Source organism: Haemorhous mexicanus, chromosome 3 (genome assembly GCF_027477595.1).
Source record: "Haemorhous mexicanus isolate bHaeMex1 chromosome 3, bHaeMex1.pri, whole genome shotgun sequence".
Classification (NCBI taxonomy): Eukaryota; Metazoa; Chordata; class Aves; order Passeriformes; family Fringillidae; genus Haemorhous; species Haemorhous mexicanus.
Window position 1 is genome coordinate 52,602,581 of NC_082343.1, and position 20,565 is coordinate 52,623,145.

The window sequence follows — 20,565 nt, forward strand, 5'->3', positions numbered from 1 at the left end:
GCCTGCAGGAAAACGCGGCTCCGGCCTCTGGCAGAGATAGGCAGGGAGAGAGAGACTGCCCTCTCTCTCCTTTCTCCGTCTTCTTCTCTTTCTTCTCCGCTGCTCCTTCCCGGGGCCGCTGAAGCATTTTCTCACAGCCCCTTCCCAGCGCAGCCCAGCCCTCCTTTCTGCATGGCAGCTTTCATGGGTCTGGCTGTAAAGGTTTGCCGGCTCTTCTAGCACTGGCCAAAGGAAACATTACTTTGTCGTCTAAAAAGGAGCAGGTGTGAAAGAGCAGCCATTCCAGAGGGACCTTAGAAGCTTGCCGTGTGAAGCTCAGGATGTTCAACGAGGCCAAGTGCAAGGTCCTGCTTGTGGCTCAGGGCAGTCCTAAGCACAAGTACAGGCTGGGTGAAAAATGGGTTGAGGGCAGCCCTGAGGAGGACTTGGGGGTCTTGGTGAATGGAAAGCTTGCTATGGCCTGGCAATATGCACTTGCAGCCCAGAAAGCCAAACATGTCCTGAACTGTGTCAAAAGCAGCATGGCCAGCAAGGCCAGAGAGGGGATTCTTCTCCTCTACTCCAACCCCCACCTGGAGAACTGCATCCAGGTCTGGAGCCCCCACATGAGACAGCCATGGGCCTGTTGGAGTGAGTTCAGAGACAGGCCACAATGGAGCCTCTCTTCTGTGAAGACAGGGTGAGAGAGATGGCTTGTTCAGCCCAGAGAACAAAGAGAAGGCTCTGGGGAGACTTTACAGCATCCTTCCAGTACCTAAAGGGGACACACAATAGAGCTAGAGAGGGACTTTTTACAAGGGCATGGGGAATGGACAGAGGGGATTGGCTTCCAACTGAAAGTATGTTTAGGTTAGATATAAGGAAAAAATTCTTCACTTTGAGGGCAGTAAGGCACTTGCACAATTTTCCCAGAGTTGTGGATACCCCATCCCTGAAAGTGTCCAAGGCCAGGTTGGATGGGGCTTTGAACAATCTGGTCTAGTGGAAAGTGTCCCTGCCCATGGCAGGGTGGTAGGAACTGGATGATCTTTAAGATCCCTTCCAACCCAAACCATTCTATGACCTTACATTAAAAAAAAAAAACCAAAACCATGCCATTTTGCATGGCAAATCTCCCCATGGTATCACTCAGAACTGAGTAACTATTTCCACAAAAGCCAAAAGTGGCACTTGCTGCCGTCTGTGACACCTTCAAAGAGCAGCTCACCATTTAAGTGCCTCACTGTGATGGCTTGGGGTCACTGTGGGCTTGACACTATCACATAAGTTCACAACCCTTCAGGGTATTTATGCCTACAGTTTGCTCATAAATATTCTCTGCACTTTGTATCAGAACTGACGTCAAGGACTCTGAGCTGGGAGCCTGAAGTAATTATTTCTCTAACAAACATAATAATCAGAATTAAGTCTGTCAAGGACATTGTCTCCTAAAGTAGACAAGGCCTTGCATGGGAATAGTGATTCAAATTTATTTGGTGAATGACTGATTTAACCATATTTGGAAGATCACAGCTCTTCATGCAGTGTAAGCCCTTAGGGTCACCATCATGTATTTCTTCAGGCAAAGGAAATAATCTGGGGTTTCTGTCAAATTCCAATTTGGTTTACTTTATGCAGTGTCCTGGAAGTTCCCCTGCAGGTTCAACCACCCTTGTTGCTTCTAATGCAACATATAAGGTACTTTCCCACTTCTCCTACTGCTGTAGTATGCTGTAAATCAGCTCCTTTATTATAGCCTGCAGTGTGGAGAGATGAGAAATAAATTCCTGTACAAATTGGTGATACTGGATTCCCTTTGAAAGAAACCTTCTACAGTGGACACACTTCTGTAAATCTTTTCCAAAGAGATGTGCAGGTACACAGTTAATCCCCAGTGCCAAGTCCAGGACACTTTATTCCTTTCCCGAGTCTGGCCTAACTCCAGAGTTAGGGCAGCGGAGTGTGACTGGCAGAAAAGTGAGATGAGGAAAGAGTATTTCAGTGTGGAGTTGCAACTCTTTGTACAAATCCCTTTGATCTTGTTCTCCCTCCTGCACAGGGGCGAGGCAGCATGCTGGGAATACAGGTCCAACAAAAAGGGAGGCAGAAACTAATCTCAAATCACTGAGCCGCTTTATCTTTTCTCCAACCTGTGAACATGCCTAACCAATTTGAGGAGACATCAGCTTCCACCAAGAATGTAATCATGGGCAATTGCCTCAGTGCAGAGGAGCTTAGGAGTTGGAGAGCTGTACAAGATTTCTGCTTCCTGTGCATGCGGCAAGGCAGGACAGGCAGATTGACAGGTGCTTTCTCTCTGAAACCACCCCATTTTGGGTGGAGCTGGCTTCACATGGCTTCAGTTGGGGGATTCACTCTGACACAAAGCCAGTGGAAGCAAATTAAGCTGCCTGGAGTTGGTACAAATAGATATTAATCTCTGCCTCGATTATGATTAACTCCTTAATGCCATGCTGCCTTACCAAACAATTTGTTAATCAGCCATAAACATGGGTGCCTAATAGCTCACTGCCCCTCCTGCAACCACGCAAGCAGTGACTCTTCCCAAGTCAATGGCTTTTGTCTCAATAGGCACTTGACAGAAACAGTACCATCTCCTTGCCCCAGGACTAGCACAGAGCTCCAGTCAGAGGCAGCAGCTGAAGAAGACACCTGCTCCTGGAGAAAGGATGTATCCTGCAGAGATGGAGATCTCCATCACAGTTCTTAAAGTGCTTTTAGAATAAAGGCAGTGCCTGCCAGTGTTTGCTCATGCTTCTTTTGTGGCTTTGGGAGGTCTGAAGCTGATTCCCCAAGCGACAGATAATCAAAATGCGGTTATGACATGGTTAAGATTTTCAGTAACTGGACAGGAGCCAGAATGTGTCTATACAAGCTGAAATTGTATCATTAGACGTGATAAATGTTCTTGCATGGGTTGGAAAGGAATCACTTAGGTAACTACTTTATCCCTAATTCAGGGACCACGGCATGTTAAGTAATTTTGCACCTTTCAGTATGCTTATTCCTGCAGTTTACTCATAAATATTCTCCTCTCCCTCTTCAACATTGAGCAGAAAGATGGAGTTATTAAAAAGACATAGGTAATAAATGATGCATTGTCAGAATGAAGCACACAACTTCAGATCAGCAAACTCTTGTTCAGCTTCTCTCTGTTCCTGAAGGTTTCTAAATACCAGAAGTGCCGTGTTTTTTGACAGGCTCCAGCAGGCAGAGTTGTCACAATGCCCAGGGAGCCTGAGGTTCAGCTGTCTCCCACAAAATACACAGCCATAGCACTTTCTCTCGTGCTGAGTCTCATGACTTCACATCCCGCTGGTCTGCAGAGGTGGCAGAATTCTGAAACACAGTGATGAAGATTCTTGTGTGCAGAGAAGGGAGAGAACCAGGGAACTGAACTATAGCCACCCTTGTCCATGAACATGAATATATGCACATAATCATGTCTGTGTTCTTAAATGTATAACCAGCACTTAGAGAAAAGACAGAATCTTAGACAGAATCCCTAAAGCCATTCAAGGCATGCTAATCTCTGAGATCAGGGAACAACCCTTCCATCTCTTGCTTTGGTGTTTTAGTTACTTTTATTCTTCCTCAGTGTCCCAACCTCAGGAGGGAGCATAAGTGCCACCTGGCAGAGAGATGCAGTGTTTAAAACCTCCCTGCACCTTGTCCTAGCACTGCATACCTGTGTAAAAAGCTGTTCTCCCTCTTTTTTCCGTCCTTGAGGGAGGAAGCTCCCTCAAGCTTCCTTTAGCTACTGGAAAGCCCCAGTGAGGTGTCCCTGGAGCCTTCTCCAGGCTGAACAACCCCATCTCTCTCAGCCTTTCCTCCAAGGAGAGGTGCTGCAACCTTCTAATCACCTTCATGGCCCTCCTCTAGACCTGCTCCAACAGACCTATGTCAAACCACTCTATGATTCTATGATTTTTTTTTTTTCTGTTATTTCACCTCAGTAGCACCGAACTGCATAAACCATATTTCTTCCTCTGATAAATAGTGCAGACAGTGCTCCTGTTGAGCATGACTCTCTTCCAGCACCTAATGCAACCTGCTTGTTTGCAGCACCAGTCTGACCACATCACTCTCCGTGTGTTTGTACCCTTGCAGGTCACTCTCCCTCACACACAAATACGCAACTTGTTCTGCATCAGCAGGTTTGGAAAATGGCATCTTCCCTTCTCTAATCTGCTGAATAGAAGTGGATTGTAGAATGGCTCTGTAACTTCCCTTACCTGCAAGAGCTTAATAGCTCTTGATGTGCAAACAGTGTCATTTTAATGTGACATGAAAGAGGGAAACAATGCTCTCACCTGTTGCAAATGTGTGAATCTTGTGAATCTTGTAAACAATGTGGACATGGGCCCACCAAGTGGCACATGATGACAGGACTTGGCCAGTCCATTACATGATTCACTGCCAACCACCAGAAACCAGAATTGAGAAATTGAGCCTTGGTTTCAGCCTGAGGGTCTAGCACTCTTGAGCAGGATCCTACACTGGAAAATGTGTCAGAGAATATATGGATAAGGAGATTTCTGTATGTTTTCCATCTAAACAGCTGATTGATAATTTCACAGCTCTGTGTGTTGGACTGCTTCTGGCTAGAATCGGCTGAGGTTTTGCTGTGTGCTTGAGTGGACAACAAATTTAGACATATTACTCACAACAGCTCTGTTTGCAGATTTTAGGCCTCTGGGAACTTTAAACCTTCTTGATCACCATGTTCATGTTCAAAAAAACACTCAGGTCACTGGACCTGCAACCTGGGCACTGACAACAAAAGCCATTTGCTACCAAAGGAAGCGGAGCAGCCACCCTGTCTGTCACTGCAACATTTCCATCATCCTTTCCTATATGGGGGAAGAAGTGATTTTATTTACACACAAGGAAGTAATTCCATCTTATAGAACAATGAAATCTGAACTGTTTACCAAATTGACTCCTAAACTTCAAACTCATCATACCGTTGAGTCTTCTATGTTTCTTATTAAAACTCAGTGTAAGCTGTTTCAGGCACATATCCATTGAAAAAGGCTAAAACTTTCTGTAAGAGCAGGTGAATGGAATATTTAGACAAGACAGTTAAAATGCAGATGGCCCAAATATTATATAGGAATGGTTTAAAATTGTAGCAGTGGAGGCAGGCTTCTCAAAGAATCTGAAGGGAACTGGGAGCCCAATTGTTTTAAAAATTAATAAGAATGGGAAACATTTGCAAATCTCTGTTTAAAAATACATGTTTTCTCTCTTATTTTCAAATAAATCTTTCCTTCTGTTATGTCAACTCATAAATTATGATCAGCTCCAAAATAAACAAACGAACAAGAGACATACAAATGTCTATGAGACTGAATTTCAGCCTTATTCATGTGAAATGCTGTGCCCTTATTTCAAATTCTTGATCTACCACTGCTTCAGTTTAATGCCTAAAGGGACATAAGACAATTCAATAACGACTGGCTACTGGACCTTTCTAGGAATTTTTCCAGATTTCCAACTAAATTTTTAAATGCTGGGGCTGAGAGTCTTAAAAGGCTCCCTAAGAGCATCAGACCATCTGCACTAATGTTTACAGCCCTTCTTTCCAAAAACCAACACACCTTTATAGTCACAAGGTCTAATTGGCCCTGTCCACTGAGGAAACAAGCTGAGAGCAGATGCTTATATTTTGCCAGACAATCCCTGATAGGGATTACAGCCTCCTTACTACAAAAACTACGTCTCTAGAAATGAAATCAAAATGGGCCAGTCTAGCCACTAATAACAGAGAAAGCTAAGGTTGCTTTCCAGAAAAACTGAGAAAACTATAAATTCAGAAATCAACCAGCCACTTCATCAAAAACTAAGTTGTGATCCTCGACAGAGTTTTACAGAGAATGACTCACCAATCAATTTTAAAGTCGTTACAGCTTTACATAACAAATTATTATTTTTCCTACACAATAACTAACATCTTATTCACAAAATGCTGTTACAAGGGCGATGTGTCCTCCCTGTTTGCCATAGATAGAGAAAGGCTCAAGCTGCTCTCATGGTTTGAAGAAGCAAATAAAGATGTAAAAAAAAAAAAAAAACAAACAAAAAAAAACCAACCAAACCAAAACAAAACCAAAAAACCCCCACCAAAAATTAGCAAAATGCCCAAAGCAGATCATTGATACTGCAAAGTTAACTTTAGAAGCTACTATTCTGGCTCTTGTACTCAAACTAGAAAGCAGGCTGTCTCTACCAGAGCAATTTCAAAAGAGTAAGATCCTTGAGATTCTTGTGAGATATTTTTAGGAGAGCCATTGACAGTCCTAGAACTTTTCAACCAGAAAGATAAAATTGCCTGGTAGAAGAGGATTAATATTAATCCCTTGTTCCCTCTGATTAAGACCCACACCCATGCACAGCTAATTATTGTTTATCTGGATTTGTTTAGGATAAATTTCAAAGAACTCCACAGCATGGTAAGCTGGAACTGAACTTGTGAGTCTTCCTAGTGAAAAGTGCTTTTAAACCCTGTCTTTTGACTATTTTTTGTCGTAAAAGAAAAATCAACAGAGTGGAATAGGTCTGTTGGTAGTCTGTTATAGTTGCAGAAGGTTGGCAGGGTTTTCTAATAATAAGTTTGCACCTGAAGGTTGCTTGTTCTGCTGTCAGGTGGTAGCAGTGGCAGTAAGTGTTGGTAGCCTTTCTCAATGCAGCAGTTCATTCTTTCTCTTATGTGCACTGTCCCCTGCTAACTGTAATGTCTATGGCAGGGGGTCTGAGTAGGTTTTGTGGGATATTTTTTGTGGAATGAATGGGAAATTCCATCCGTAAGGTTGGTTTAGCTCAGTGGGGTGTAAAGCAAAGAACCAAAGTAAAGAGCTCCTGTGCTGTGTCCGTGGCTGCAGGATTAATTTCAGTTATGTTATGGAGCTCTGGCTGCAGAAAGCAGGATCACATCATCTCTGGAGAAGGATATTTAATGAACCACTGAGCTGCCGTCCATAAAATGTAGTCAGAGGGGATTTTGCAATTCAATTCCACTGGGAAGAGGCCTGCAAGAAGCTACAGAGACCACAAATGCAGAATCATTTACATGCTAACCCACAGGAGTTAGCACTGCTGTGCTTCCTGGCAGCCTGGTTGAAGTAGGCTTCCTCAGCTGCTGGGGAGCAGTGTAGAGATGGCTGTGCTGGAATCCAGCAACATCACCAGCTCTCAGGGATAGAAGCCTAAAAATTCAAGCAAGAAGATTTCAGATCTTTGCTTTACACCCCATTGAGCTCAGCCTTTTCATCTCTTCAAGAAAAAAATTATTCCAGTCTTACAGCTTCTGACTTTAGATAACAGAGGACAAGTGACTTGTTAAAATGTTCCCAGTGAAGGCACTGAAACCAAATCTTTTCAGTCCTTCATTTGTTTTACGTGCCTTCTGTGCCCAGGGTCTGCTGGAGGCTAACAACTGGGCTTCTTCCCTACAGAATAAATGGAGACTCATCCCTCCTTCCTGGCAATTCCTGATCCTCCCAGCTGTGTCACTCCCAGCTTATTCCAGGACAGGAAATCCTGGGCCTTTGCAGGCTTCTCTGGGTCAATAGGTCTCAGCAAAGCATTGGATCGTAAGGCTCAGATCTCTATGAGAACTCAGTCTCAAGCTGATCCCAACTCAGCAGTATGGGAAAAAAGCTATCAAGTCTGAGCAGCATTTTCTTCCCACCTTAAGATGATCTAGGGATTAGAACAAGCAGAGAGGGTTTGCTTAGTTTTGTTTTGGTTTATTTTGTCCTATTAATTCGTCAAAAGAGTAAGCATTTAAAAAGTTGAAAAAGTGATCTCACTATAAAGGCTGAGTTTGGCACTATTGATGATTTATTAATTAAAAAAAATAACTTTATTTGTTGTGTCATGCAAGAAGCAAGACTGTAGTGGTAAGTCCCTTACAGCCTTGAAATCTGAGATCACTAACATTGATACATGAATTAAGAGAAAATGAGACAGACATATAGATTGGTTTACCTCTCTCAGGTATCTATGCCAAAGTTGCTCAATCAGGGCTCACCCCCTCAGGGGATATGGTTTTCCTCAGACTCTGAGACTAGAAAATTATTGACTGTCAAAGGAGGCTGCATTGTGCCTAAAATTTTATTTCAGATCTATGTCAAAGGTCTCTTCCTAACTTTCCTTATTTTCATGTTTCCTCACACTTATTTCTCATGAAATGCACCCAGCTGATGGTGGTGGAAGACACAATCCTGCCTTTGGTTTACCAGCAGGTACAGCATAAGAAGCAATGATGTGATCTTCCCCATCACTGCTTTGGTAGTGTGCTCCAACTCCTGATTTAAGAAAGGAGGAAGGTAGAAAGGTTGCTTTGGCTCAGTCAAGTCCTTCCTCCTGATAGTGCCAAACAATCAACTGCATTTGTGTTTTTGGGACTCATGGAAAACAATTTTGGCTCTCTGCATCAAAGGAGAATTTTTCTTAGAATGATAGAGTGTCCAAACCAAATACAGATCTGTTGTACTCAACATATGACTTAGAATATTAATATAGACAGAAGATCTTGGCTTTGCTTTGTTAGTTTGGTTATCTGTTATAAATACTGATAAAGCCAGAAGACCCTGAGCTCCAGTAGATAACTTACATGTCCACTTGAAAATATCTTGACCATTTATGTGCTCTGGTATCTTTTTTTTCCCTCAGGGTGCAATGGCTTTGAAACCAGAGAAAGCATTAATGGAGAGTGAGCTGCATGTGTGGGCTACAGAGAATTGCTTTAAATTGTCACCTTATAGAAGTGTTTCTAAAGGAGGTCTGTGGGATGTTGAAGGAAACAAATAAAGAATTAAGTGTAGTTTGAAAAAGAGAATCACATTCATATATTCCCAAAGAAGGGCTTGTCAAAGACCTTGATGAAAACATGGTAGGGCCCAGCTAGAGAAGCTTTCAGAGAAGCACTTCATAATGCAAAAGCAGGGGCTCTCTTCTGGGTCCAGTGAAAGTAGAAAGAGATTCTCAGCTACGTTTTTCTTTCACAGCTCTTCTGTTAACATCACAATTGCAAATTTCTAGTTCCTGTCACTGTAGATCAACAAAGTTAATTCAGAGGAAATTAAATCAGAGGAAATTAAAGACTTGGTGGAAAAAGTTTGAAATATTTAAACTGATGGTATTTGAAACTAGGTAGAGAACACTAAGACAAGTCACTCTGCAGGCAAATCAGTGAGGAATAACCTGTGGCAGGAGGCAATGACAACTAGAGAAGGGAGTAAGAAGAAATTTAATTGGAAGATCCATCTCTGCAGGTTTGAAAGACTGTCACAGCCACTGCCAGATTCTGTGAAAAGAAGAGCTCTAGTCTCATCTCATTTTTATGATGAAAAGTGTTTTTCTAATATTGACAAATGAGAACATTTGTGAATCAGAGAGCTTCTGATATGAACAGAAATCCTTATGGTTCAAGCAAGCTCAGTTTAAAACAGGGATTGCTAAATGTCTGGGCTCAAACACAGTCAAGATTGATTTATGTTTAAAAAGGAACAATAAAATTAGTGGTTTGAGATACAGCCCCATGATACAATACATGGTGTAAAGAACAAGTTTTCAGTCAGCTACTTACACATTCTTGCATGGAGGCTCCACGGTGAAGAGGTTTGCCACAGCTCACATATAGCCGAAACCAAAACCAAGTGTATCGCTATTTGCACAGCTTCCCATTAGTGAAATTATGGATTTACACACACAATCACTCAAAAATTGCATTTCATGGGTTGGTTTGCTTCTTCACCTGCCAGACTTACCAAGCTGTATAACTGAGACAGCCCCACCATTCATTATTTCCTGTTTTATTAGCAGGGAATAGGGGTATTTGCATAGCACTTACTATGAAATATTAAATTCTCATTAAAGTTAAAAGAAAAAATTATTAAAAGAATCCATTTTTTAAATCTGCTTAAGTTTCTCAAACTGGTGCTAAAATTCAAAGCCTCTAATTCTTGCAGAAGCCCTAGTATCTGTTAAAGACACCATTCTGCCAAAAGCAGTGGGCTGGATTCTGTTGGTCTCTCTATGTTCATCTGCACACACACACAAAATTTAGTTTGTTTTCTGGTCACTACCTGGCTACCTGGCACAGCCAGAGGATTTTTCCTGTGAATAGACTTTAGTTTATTGCACAGGCTGGTCTCTGACCTGGACAACGACAACACTAGTGTTTTCTTGGATTTGTACAAGATTTGTTAGGCTTCCTTGTTTAGTGCTTTCCCCAAGCCAAACCCTGCTAAGCCTGAACAACACCCTCATGATTCATCATCCCCCCCCTGCAGCAGCAACGTGTTGCTCAGTTACCAGAACAAACCAACATCTGTCACACCAAAACTTCCAAGACAGCTGAGGCTAATCACTGCTGTGCCATAAACTGGGAGGGGAATGACAACACTAGCACTGCCATTGCCACAAGGATTCTCTTTCCAGCATCCTTGGGGCACTGCACCACTGCTGCTGATCACAGAGGGGTGGGCTTCCACCTCTCTGGCAATAAAGAGCTTGAACTTTTAACCAGGTCTGCAAAAAGAAGTGATGCTGGCTTCTGTTAGAACATATACAACTCCCAAAGCCAGTACTTCCCAAACAGTTTTCAGACTGCTCAGAATCAACCAGAAAAGTGGAAATATTGAAAATATTCTTGCTATTTTGAATATGCTTCTAATGAAGTTATTTTCAGCTGTCACAACTGCTCACTCTAAAACATGAGAAAGGATATAAAAGGCAGTATTGCTTCACCTGCTTCAATTAGTGTCTGACGTAAGCAAATTGGGATGCGAGAACAGAGAGGACTAAGAGGAAGGAAAGCAGCTTCTTCCTTTCTTTTTAGATCAGGGTGTTGGTGGGTTGCCTTGGGTGTTGGGTTTGAGGAGTGGCTGCGTTGGCATCCTGAGGAGCAACAGGCTCAGATTGTTTGCCAGCTTTAGAAATCAGTTAAATTCAAAAACATCCACAGTTTCAGTGTACCTTTATTCATCCTTTAACAACTCTGCAAAGATGGCTAGCCCCCTTAGGTTCTCTTTCCTCCTATACCCTCACCACAACAAATTGCTGAAAGATGATGACTTTCCTGAAGCAAACTATCACACTGAAAGCCCAGGTTGCACACTCAGCTCACTAAAATCTTCCCCTAGTACACCCACATGAATCACAAACTGCAGCAGTAGCAAGATGCAATTGAAAAATAAAATTTATAGCGTTAAGAGAAAGCTCTTGCCATACTTGGAATTTTTCCATTTCACGTCAGGATTACCTGACATTTCAAACTCTTCTTGAGCTGATCCCTCACTGTCACATTTTTCTTTAAAAAGACTCTCAGGATGGCCACCTCATGAGCATCACTCACTTCTTCTCTAGTTCACTTACTGACCTGACCAGCTACAATCACTCTGCGTTTTCTGAAGGAAAATAAAAGTAAAAAACAGAAGTAACTCCTGATTCTTTTCATCATTTCTGTGTTGTTTCAGAGTTTTCTTCACTAGGATACCTAGGAAAAGTAATTTTTTGGAAGGACAAGTTGTCCTGAGTTTCTACTCTCAGAGGACTTCAAGTGTAATGAGACAAGAGCAGATAAAAAGTAGGTTAATATTAACTAATTGAAACTGGAATGACTCTTGTCTAGAGCATGTGCATTTGTCCTTTGCCTCCCACAACCTTCTTGATTAGTGGCTGAGAGATTTCCAATCAGAGCAGCTGATAATTTCTCAGTCCACTTTTTAGTCCTGGGTAGCTTTAAAAAGCTTTAACATTAATAACTCCTGAAGAGCTATGAGCAAAAACTTTGTCTTTTATGTGAGAAATGGCTCCTTGTTTGTGCTGCTAAAAAAGCTGTTACTAAATTAGTAACATTTCAACACATATAATTTGCTAATTGTACAATTAGTAGTCTTCCCTTTGCTTGTAATCCATCTTGTACTACACAGGGAGCAAAGGAAATGTCATGGATGTCACCCTGGACTGAAGAAGAAGCCAGTACTTCACAACATATTATCTTCAGCAACAGCAGCCACATCGGTCATAAACTGCTCATGTTGCAACCCTTCCCACTCCAAAGAAAGAGGGAGATCTGGATTCAGCTTTGTCCCTGGCTCCAGCTGTGTGCCCCCCACAGCCTTGTCCCAAGACTTTTCCTCATGCAGACCCAAGGAGTGAGATGTGCCAGGTGCAAGCAGCACAGATGGTGCTGAGCAAGGCTTCGCTTTAAGGCAGGGTCTGACCTACACAAGGAGGCTGCAGCCCCACTGACAGAGCTCGAGGTTTGGTCTTCACTCTTCAAATGGACAGGACTGTCACTGTCCCTCCAGGATGGACATTTCTTCCACCTTTTAATTTCATTATGTGTAACTGCAAGAACATTTATCTTTTCCACATTTACTCACTTTTCTTTTTCCTGTATAGAAGTTCCTTCATGAAAACTAAGTCATGGTAATTTACCAGAATCAAAACTTCCATAAAACTGGTCCCTAAAAACTCCATTTATTGACAGTGGTCAATGAAGAAATTTCTTTTGTACTCTTTCGGTTTTAATGTTTTTATATTTCATCTGTTGTAGAAATATAAATCTAAAAAATCTGTAGGAAAAGTTATTTAGAAACATAAGCTAGGGATTTACTGAAGTGATTTTCATAAATTCTTTTGTTTGGATAAGATTAAATATTTCATCTCATTAAGCATTGCTTTTGTTGTTCTACAAGAATAAAAGGAATATTACAATTAAGTGCCTAAGTCTGCAAATGGAGTGTTACAGTCTTATTTTATCCAGATCTTATTTTTCCAGTGGGAAAGGTTTCTGTGTGATTTTTATTTTCAATTTCAGTGGCCATGCAGGCTCTTATCAGCTGCAAAAACAAACAAGAAAACTGCAATGTCTAGAAACAGAAGCAGGCTGGTAAAGGGTTCAACACAAGCCCATAAATCTCTAATTATATAAATTATATTTGTTGATAATAACACATTCTGCTAGTCACAGTTGATGGAACAAGGACTATTAAAGTTAAAAGGAAGCTCTTTATTACACAGAAGAAGAGAGAAACATCCTTTTAACATCCTATAGGAGATATTAAATTATTATTATTACTACAATGGGCAAAGTTGTTGCTTTAAATGGCACTCATGAGATTATGGTCTTTCCTCAATTTAAACCCACATGAAAAGAATGGATGCTGCAGAGTTGTGAGCAAATGAGGATGCAAATGAGGAGGAGCAAGAGAAGAGAATGTCAGAGGAAGATTTATATGTTGGGTAAGAGATGTTTCCTTTACAGCTGCAACCTACTGACCAGGTAACATAACCCATGATGGGAGGAAGACCTATTCAGATGGGATAAAACAGAGGGTTCTTAACAGCCACATGCACCTTTCTTCCTCATTAAAGCAGGTGCTGCCAGCCTCCATCACATGTCTAACCACAAGTTTCCTCCGTGCCATTTGGCATTCAGAACAGTTTACTGGTCATTTAAAGCCACCAGGAAATTTTAATTGACAAACTTTTGGAGATGAAAATGTTGGTCTTATGCATTCTGAATCTGAATCAGAAGATGCCAACACTTGAAAAAAATATATATAAACCTGCAGTGATTTATAAAAATAGGAGACTGTTCACAAAACTTAAGAGAAAAAGTATATTAAAATACTATTAGCTGTACAGTTTTGATGTTCTACCTTTCAAAAGATCAAGAATACTGAACAACATTGGTTTCTAGGTGCAGCATCTGGGTCACCTAGGATGAGGTAGGGGTAAAGGGAGGAGTCCTATGGAGAAGACACTAACATCTAGGTATGGCTAGGAAAACAAACTAGTAAAAGAGTATCTCTTGCTGATACATCCAGCCTAGCACTGCACTCTAGACAGTCACAGCTGGCTGAGCATAGACACTGAAGCACTGCTGTTTTTCCACTGCTTTGCTGCCTTGTCTATTTCCCCTCTCCTTTTGTTCCCACCACGTTTCCATTCCACTCATTGTCCATTTTTTCCTTTTGGCTGTAAATACACTATCAGTAAGTCTAGAAAAGAAAATTAATTAGGTGACAAGTCTGAGTAGCTGCTGGTTGTGGCATAAAAGTAATTTCTTCAGCTCGCTGTCTACTACTGCTCTACACAGAATGGTCCTTCCTGGCCTCCTCCCCCTATTCATAGGATGTTTGCAATCTCTCCTGGGAAGGGTACAACTTTAATTGGAAATTAGGGCAAGAGGGTGGAGGCTCCTAAAACATAATTATAAAGCACCCTGCTATGTCCCAGCACAGCCATGGGAAAGCAGCCTGTAAATTTAATTTCGGTGCCGTGATGGCTTCTCTGCCAGCTGTCTCACTGCCCTCAAGCGATTGCAGAGGAGCTGCTCCCCAGCACCAAGTGCTGGATGACTGTGCCTCCTGTCTCCTTGCCAAGGAGGTTTGGAGCAGCCCAGCCCTAGCCTGAGGGGCATTTTCTACCCAAGAACTGATACTGAATGTTTCATCACCAGCGTCTCAGCCCAGGATTTTCTGTTGATTCAGCTCCTTAGGACAGCACAGTGTATTTCTTACTCTCTTGTGACAGTAGAAATACACTGGTTGCCCTAAAGCTCCTAGAGAGGCTTTCTGTTGCCCAGACCAACTGCTTCATGCTGAGCTTAATTTCATGTGAGTAGATGTTCTAGATGCCTATTATTTGCATCGGTATAGTATTTTGTCAGTCCCAAAGCATCATGGGAATTGCCCTTTAAAGGATATTAATTCATATATTTTTTGTTTGCAAGAAGTGGATAATAGTCCTACTTACCATAGCCATGGGGGAAGAAGGAAGCACGATGATAAAGCTCTGTGAGACCGACAACACAAGCACTCCCTTTTTGAACATCCCCTTCATGTTAGTTCATTCATTTTTTTTCTTGCTTGGCCAGCCTACAGATAAAATGAAGCACCCTTACATTAGAAAACTAAAGCACCTTTAGAGCTGTAGCAAGGCACAGGTCACATTTTTAGTGGCAGGAGCATAAGGCGGAGGCACTGTGTCATTTGGCATTTCTCTGCCTTCAAAATGTTTTTCACAGGCTGTCAAAAAGTCTTTCTGTTTGTGTTTGACTTGGCAGGGACTCTCAAAACCAGGAGAGTAAATATGGAGGAGCCCTTATACAAGCCCAGTCATCTGTAACTTGGCTTAGTCCTCTGTGATCTCTCATCTGATAACCTTCAAAGCCAGCCTCTCTGTTTGGGTGGTGACTTGAAAGAATCTCTTAGGATTACATTAGCTTTACATTAGCTGTACTACTGTTTTTAATAGCAAAGCAGCTACTGTATTTGCAATAGAACCAGGCCAGTTCTGGGGCAAATAGACTACTCATTACAAAGCAAATCATCATCTCAGCTTCTCAAATCTTCTTTAGATCTCTTTAAACTCTCAAATTTGTCATTTATTACTATTTTCATGCACTAGAAAATAAAAATTAAGTATCTAAAATGTAATGCCTAAATACTTTGGAAGAAGGTTCAAATTTTTCATTTCAAAATTTTATTATTCTAAAATTTGGAAAAAATATTACCAGGAAAAGGAAGCTGAAATAGGTATTTTGTTTGGGGATGATATTCATGAAAATAAACTAAACAAAAACAAATTTCCTAAAGAATCAATCATTTAAGCAAAATTAATATCAGATTTCTGAGGTTTTTTTATGTGGCAAGCTGCAAACAAACAGACTGAAGCTGTTTTGATGACACAAGGTTGATGAATATCAAGCCAAATTTCCAATATTAATCCAAGCTGGTACACCAGCTGTAGCAATGTTTACTACATTAGAACAAACCATCCTTTTCCAAAACAGACACTGTCTATGATCTGTGTAATATTCTGTGTAAACTACTATTATATATAGGAGGTGATAGTCCACCACCATGCCTGAAGCCACCTTTCCTCCTCAGAATTATTCTGGTTTGATTCTTTGTGTTAGTTACACTCTTGTTGCTGATTCCAGAGCAAGCTTTGAGTTGCTTCATCAGGAGGAGGTGGAAATGTATGTTAAAAAGAATTCTTTCCACTTTTTTTGAACCTTTAAAGATCTCATTCCTGCAAGCACCACGGTTCCCAAGTGCCCTCAGGAGCTTGGGAGGTGGAGGCAGAACATGTCATTTCAAGTCCACCACTGCAAAAAGAGCTTTAGCAAACAGTTCATGCGTCCTTACTTGTCTTCTTGTCTTTACTATGTAGTTGGAGAACCAAAGAAGTTTGTTTTAACCTTCTCCTTTTTTTTTTTTTTTTCCCCAGTGCTCCCTCATACTGGCCTTGATGCTCTTTAAGCATGCACTGCCACAGAGATGAGCAAGGCTCCCCTCCAGCCTGCTCCCACAGCCAGGGTGAGGAGTGCTCCAAATCTGGCTGCTGCATGGCCAGCTGAGAATAATTGTGCTCTAAGCTGGGCAAGAGAAAGGGCTTAAAGGGTGCCCAAGACACTGCTGGGGATGACGGTAATTACCCTTTGTGGCAGTCACAGGAAATTAGGCAGCAGTTGAGGCAGGACAGATTTGGAAGGCAGTCTGCTGGTTGGGGAAGGATGGTTTGAAAGGTATGCAACAAACAAGATGCAAGTTTTTGTGGCTGAAACAAGAAGCTGTGCTGGAAGAAACTCAGCACTGTCACCTCTGAGTGACAATGCTGCCCCTGGATATTCCCATAGGCAGTGCCAGAAGTTTAGGTGCTCTTGTTATCTGGCTAGTGATACATGTCGGGTGGAAGTCAGAAGCCAACCCTCAGACTGTTTTTCAGATCAGCCTGCTATGACAGATGGATGGCAAAGCAGAGCTGGGATAAGATAACTAACAAGATAATAAGGAATTTTCTCTGCTAGCCAGAGACAGCACTTGGTGACTCAGGAGATCCTCAGCTGTAATGTGACGCAGGACAAAGTGTAAAGTTTCACCTCTTTGTACCCCTCCTCCTGTTACTAATCCAGAGTATTTCTTGGTGTCAAAGCATCAGGCTTAACAATTATGAACATAAATAGGTGTGTCTGTTCCCTCACTTTTTCTGTGTATTATACATGGGAATATTTTAAGGAAGGTTGTAAATCTTGACACGGTTAATCCTTGATTTACAAAATTCAATGTGAACCTCCAAATCTCTAACCTTCCTCTGCCCCCCCACAAAACCACTCAGATGAATGAAATGGCAGTTTCAATTTGTTTGCTAGCAATTTGTTTGGGACTGTAAGCTGAAACAGAAGGAAACTTTTCACTAAGGTGGGCAACCATCCCATCCTGCCATGAGGACACCAGCCATGTCACACAAGGGCCGAATGAGTCCTTTGGGCTTCTGCCTTCCAAGTCCCTTCCCTGGGCACTGTAGGAGGCAGACGTGATGGGCAGCTCCTCCTTCTGCACACTGGTGGATTCAGAAACCAGTGCCCAGAAGGTTTGTTGGTGCTACTGAAAGACTGCAAGGCAACACAGAGTACACACTCACATGAAGGAGGGGGCTGCAAAGGTAATTTGGCTGCTAATCACCCCAAGCCATTTTGCTGTCAGGACTGCAAGTAGATTTTGGGATAATGTTTTTGTACTGGACTGGGTTTTTCTCTTGGACATCAGTTCTTGGTTCTCTCTTCTTTTGAGGGTTAATTCTAAAACAGCCTGAGAAAGTCTCCATTCTTCTAATTTTCCTAATGTTGGCAGAATTTTATTACATCAGGCCTTTTTGTTTAAGAAGAAAAGAAGGAGGGTTAAGGGATAAAGGCCCGGCTGCATTAATATTTTGTATAAGCTTCAGATATGAGTCTGGCAAGCACATGTGTTCTTGTCAAGACAGGGTGTGGTAAAATCAGGACAGCTTATGAAAAAATAGTAAGGCTTTACAGAAGTGAGGTGAGAAGAATTCCATATGGGAAAATACAAGAATGAAAAATTGGAAATAACAGCACAATCCCAACTGTTATTTACAGAACTTTGGTCCATCCTCATTCACACAGAGGTCAGCTATGGCCAAAATTGTGGTACTATGGATGTGTTGATGTAAATACTTTATATAATATTTTTCCTTCATTTTTCATGTTTGCATTTTACTTGTTTGATGTTTTTCTGAGGGCAGGGTTCTAGGGCACCAGTTACTTTATAAGAAATGGGGAGCTGGGCATGTAAGCCAGGTCTACAGCCAATAATTAAATCTTCTGGGTTTACACTATCTGTGGAAAAATCCTACAGACAACATCTGCCTCTCTGTTTGATCTGCATTTGAACAATCAAGGGCAATTTAAAGTGCTTTATGATGGATTCTCCATGGATACCTAATATAATTTCCTTTCATTATGATACTAGAGTAGGTTTTCACAAAACTGTTTTTACAAAAAAAACAGATGGCTTGGGCAAACTAGGGCACAAGTAAAAGGATGTCTCATAAAAGCTACCCAAGAGAGGACAGTTTGATCTAATCTCACCACATTCATGTTGCACAGGAAAACTTTGCAAGTTTGAAATTTTAAAAGTTGTTTCTGTAAATTTTCCTCACTCCCAGCAGTCACATGCAAAATCCTATGATACATACACATTTTCACTTTGATCATGAAAAAGGAAAAACAAAATTGAAAAAAAAAATTGGCGCACCACTTAATATGCCGGAAATCTAACTAACCACTGTGTGCAGATGGGCATATGAGCCCTAATATGTCAAGTCATTTAAGGAACCATCTATGAAAACAGCTCTGATGGCCCCATTGGAATCATCTGCAGCCTTAAGGTTTATGCAGGTGCTTGTTTGCATTTTGGCACTTAGCACTGAAGAATTTTGCAGATAAAATTGAGGCCCAGACATTCCTATGGAGCTGCACCAAAGCAACAATTTTTTTCTTGAAAACAAAATTTCTGGCAAAAGCAGTATTTTGACAGTGTGGAAAAAGATAAAGGAAGACACAACTGATTTCATCTCTCCCCATTATTTTCAGTCTTTTAAATCTCAGGTTGGAATTTCCAATATGATTCAGAAGGAACTCTTTGTTCAGATCACTATCCTTCTAACAATATAGTTTGAATCCCACTTTCTGACAGAGTGTGCAAATGGGCCAATCCCTTTTCCCCTTATCACAAGCTTGATTGTTTCATTCTTTTCCTAAATCTGTTTATCTTCAGAACACAGAGAAATCCACTGGATATAGAAATGTGTGAGGAAGTGTTCCAAGAGATTGAATTACAAGAAGTAATAACTGTCACACAACTGAGATGCGTCAAAAGGGAAGATGAATCTTTTTCATGTGACCATGTTGTGCATCTAACAAAATGGGATTTAATTATGACCCAAATTCTGCTAATCTTACACACATTGAATTGTCCTTTATTTTGGAAATGATGTGTCAGCTGTTACTCTTCTTTCTTATCTTATATGTACCAGTGTCCTATTCCAGAAGTAAACAGAGCTGCTGAATGGAGCATGCATTAGAGACATTATTGATTCTGAACACGTAAAATAAAGGGCTTGCACTTCAACAATGAAATGTCACACTCAAGAAAACAAATTAATGTTTTGCAAGTGATGTCAATGGGGTCAAAACTTTGGTCTTGTCAGTAGTTCATACAACAAAATATGCACAACAAATACAATTGCAAACTAGATTGCATTTGAATTATTGATTAAGCAGGATGTATTTTAAGACCAAGTGGCAGGTGCCTGAGAAATATTAAGTGAAATATGGACATATTTGCAGAGAAAATTGAAAAGACTAAGACGTTCAAGCTCTGGTAGAAATACCAGAAATTAAATTGAAGATATTAACTTACCAGCAGGAAGTTCTCATTATTTTTTCGTTTCAGTTTGTACCTGTAGGGCTGCTTGACATTCTGCTTGTTTTCAACACAATTTCTTCATTGCTTTTCAGTGGTGAAGTTGAATTAGATAAAACATGTTTGTTGGAGGATGTTTCCCTAATTCTTAATTTGACAGGAATAGAAGCAATGCCTTTGGCAGTCATCTTTATTTCTGTTGTTGTATCAGACCCAATGTTCCCAAAAGCTTCAGACATCTGTTCTTCCCTGCTCTTTCTTTATCATTGCCGTTGGGCACAATGAAACTTTAAGTCCTTTATTGTGCTGCTTTTAGTGTTTCAGTGTCCTTTTCTCTTACAGACAAGACTTGGATTGAGAAGCCTGGCTAACAGAGGTGAAGAACTAAGGAGATGTCTTCTCTTCCTCTAACTTCTCCTTTGCTTGAAAATCCAAGCTTTCTGATTGTGACTTAGCTCAAATCAATCTAACAATTTGCTTAGTTAACACTGCACTAGACCTTAAATTGTAGACTAATTTAACAATTTAGTTCAAAATCTAGCAGTTGATAGTTAGTTAATAATCTAAACTGAGGGACATTGTTGGCTTCTGGATTCAGCTTCATTTCTGTCAGAACCAATTATATTTTGTGTGCTGTTTTTGCCATGCACTCTTGTTGCAGAAGGCATAGGAAACAACACCGGCATCTGTAAAACAGTTTTATCCTTCTCACTGTTTTTCTGCTGCTGGGTTTAGGATGTGCTTTTCTAGGAATCTGTGTTGAACTGGCTTGGCGTGACTGCAAGCAAGCTACCCTAAAGGCAGGATTTCA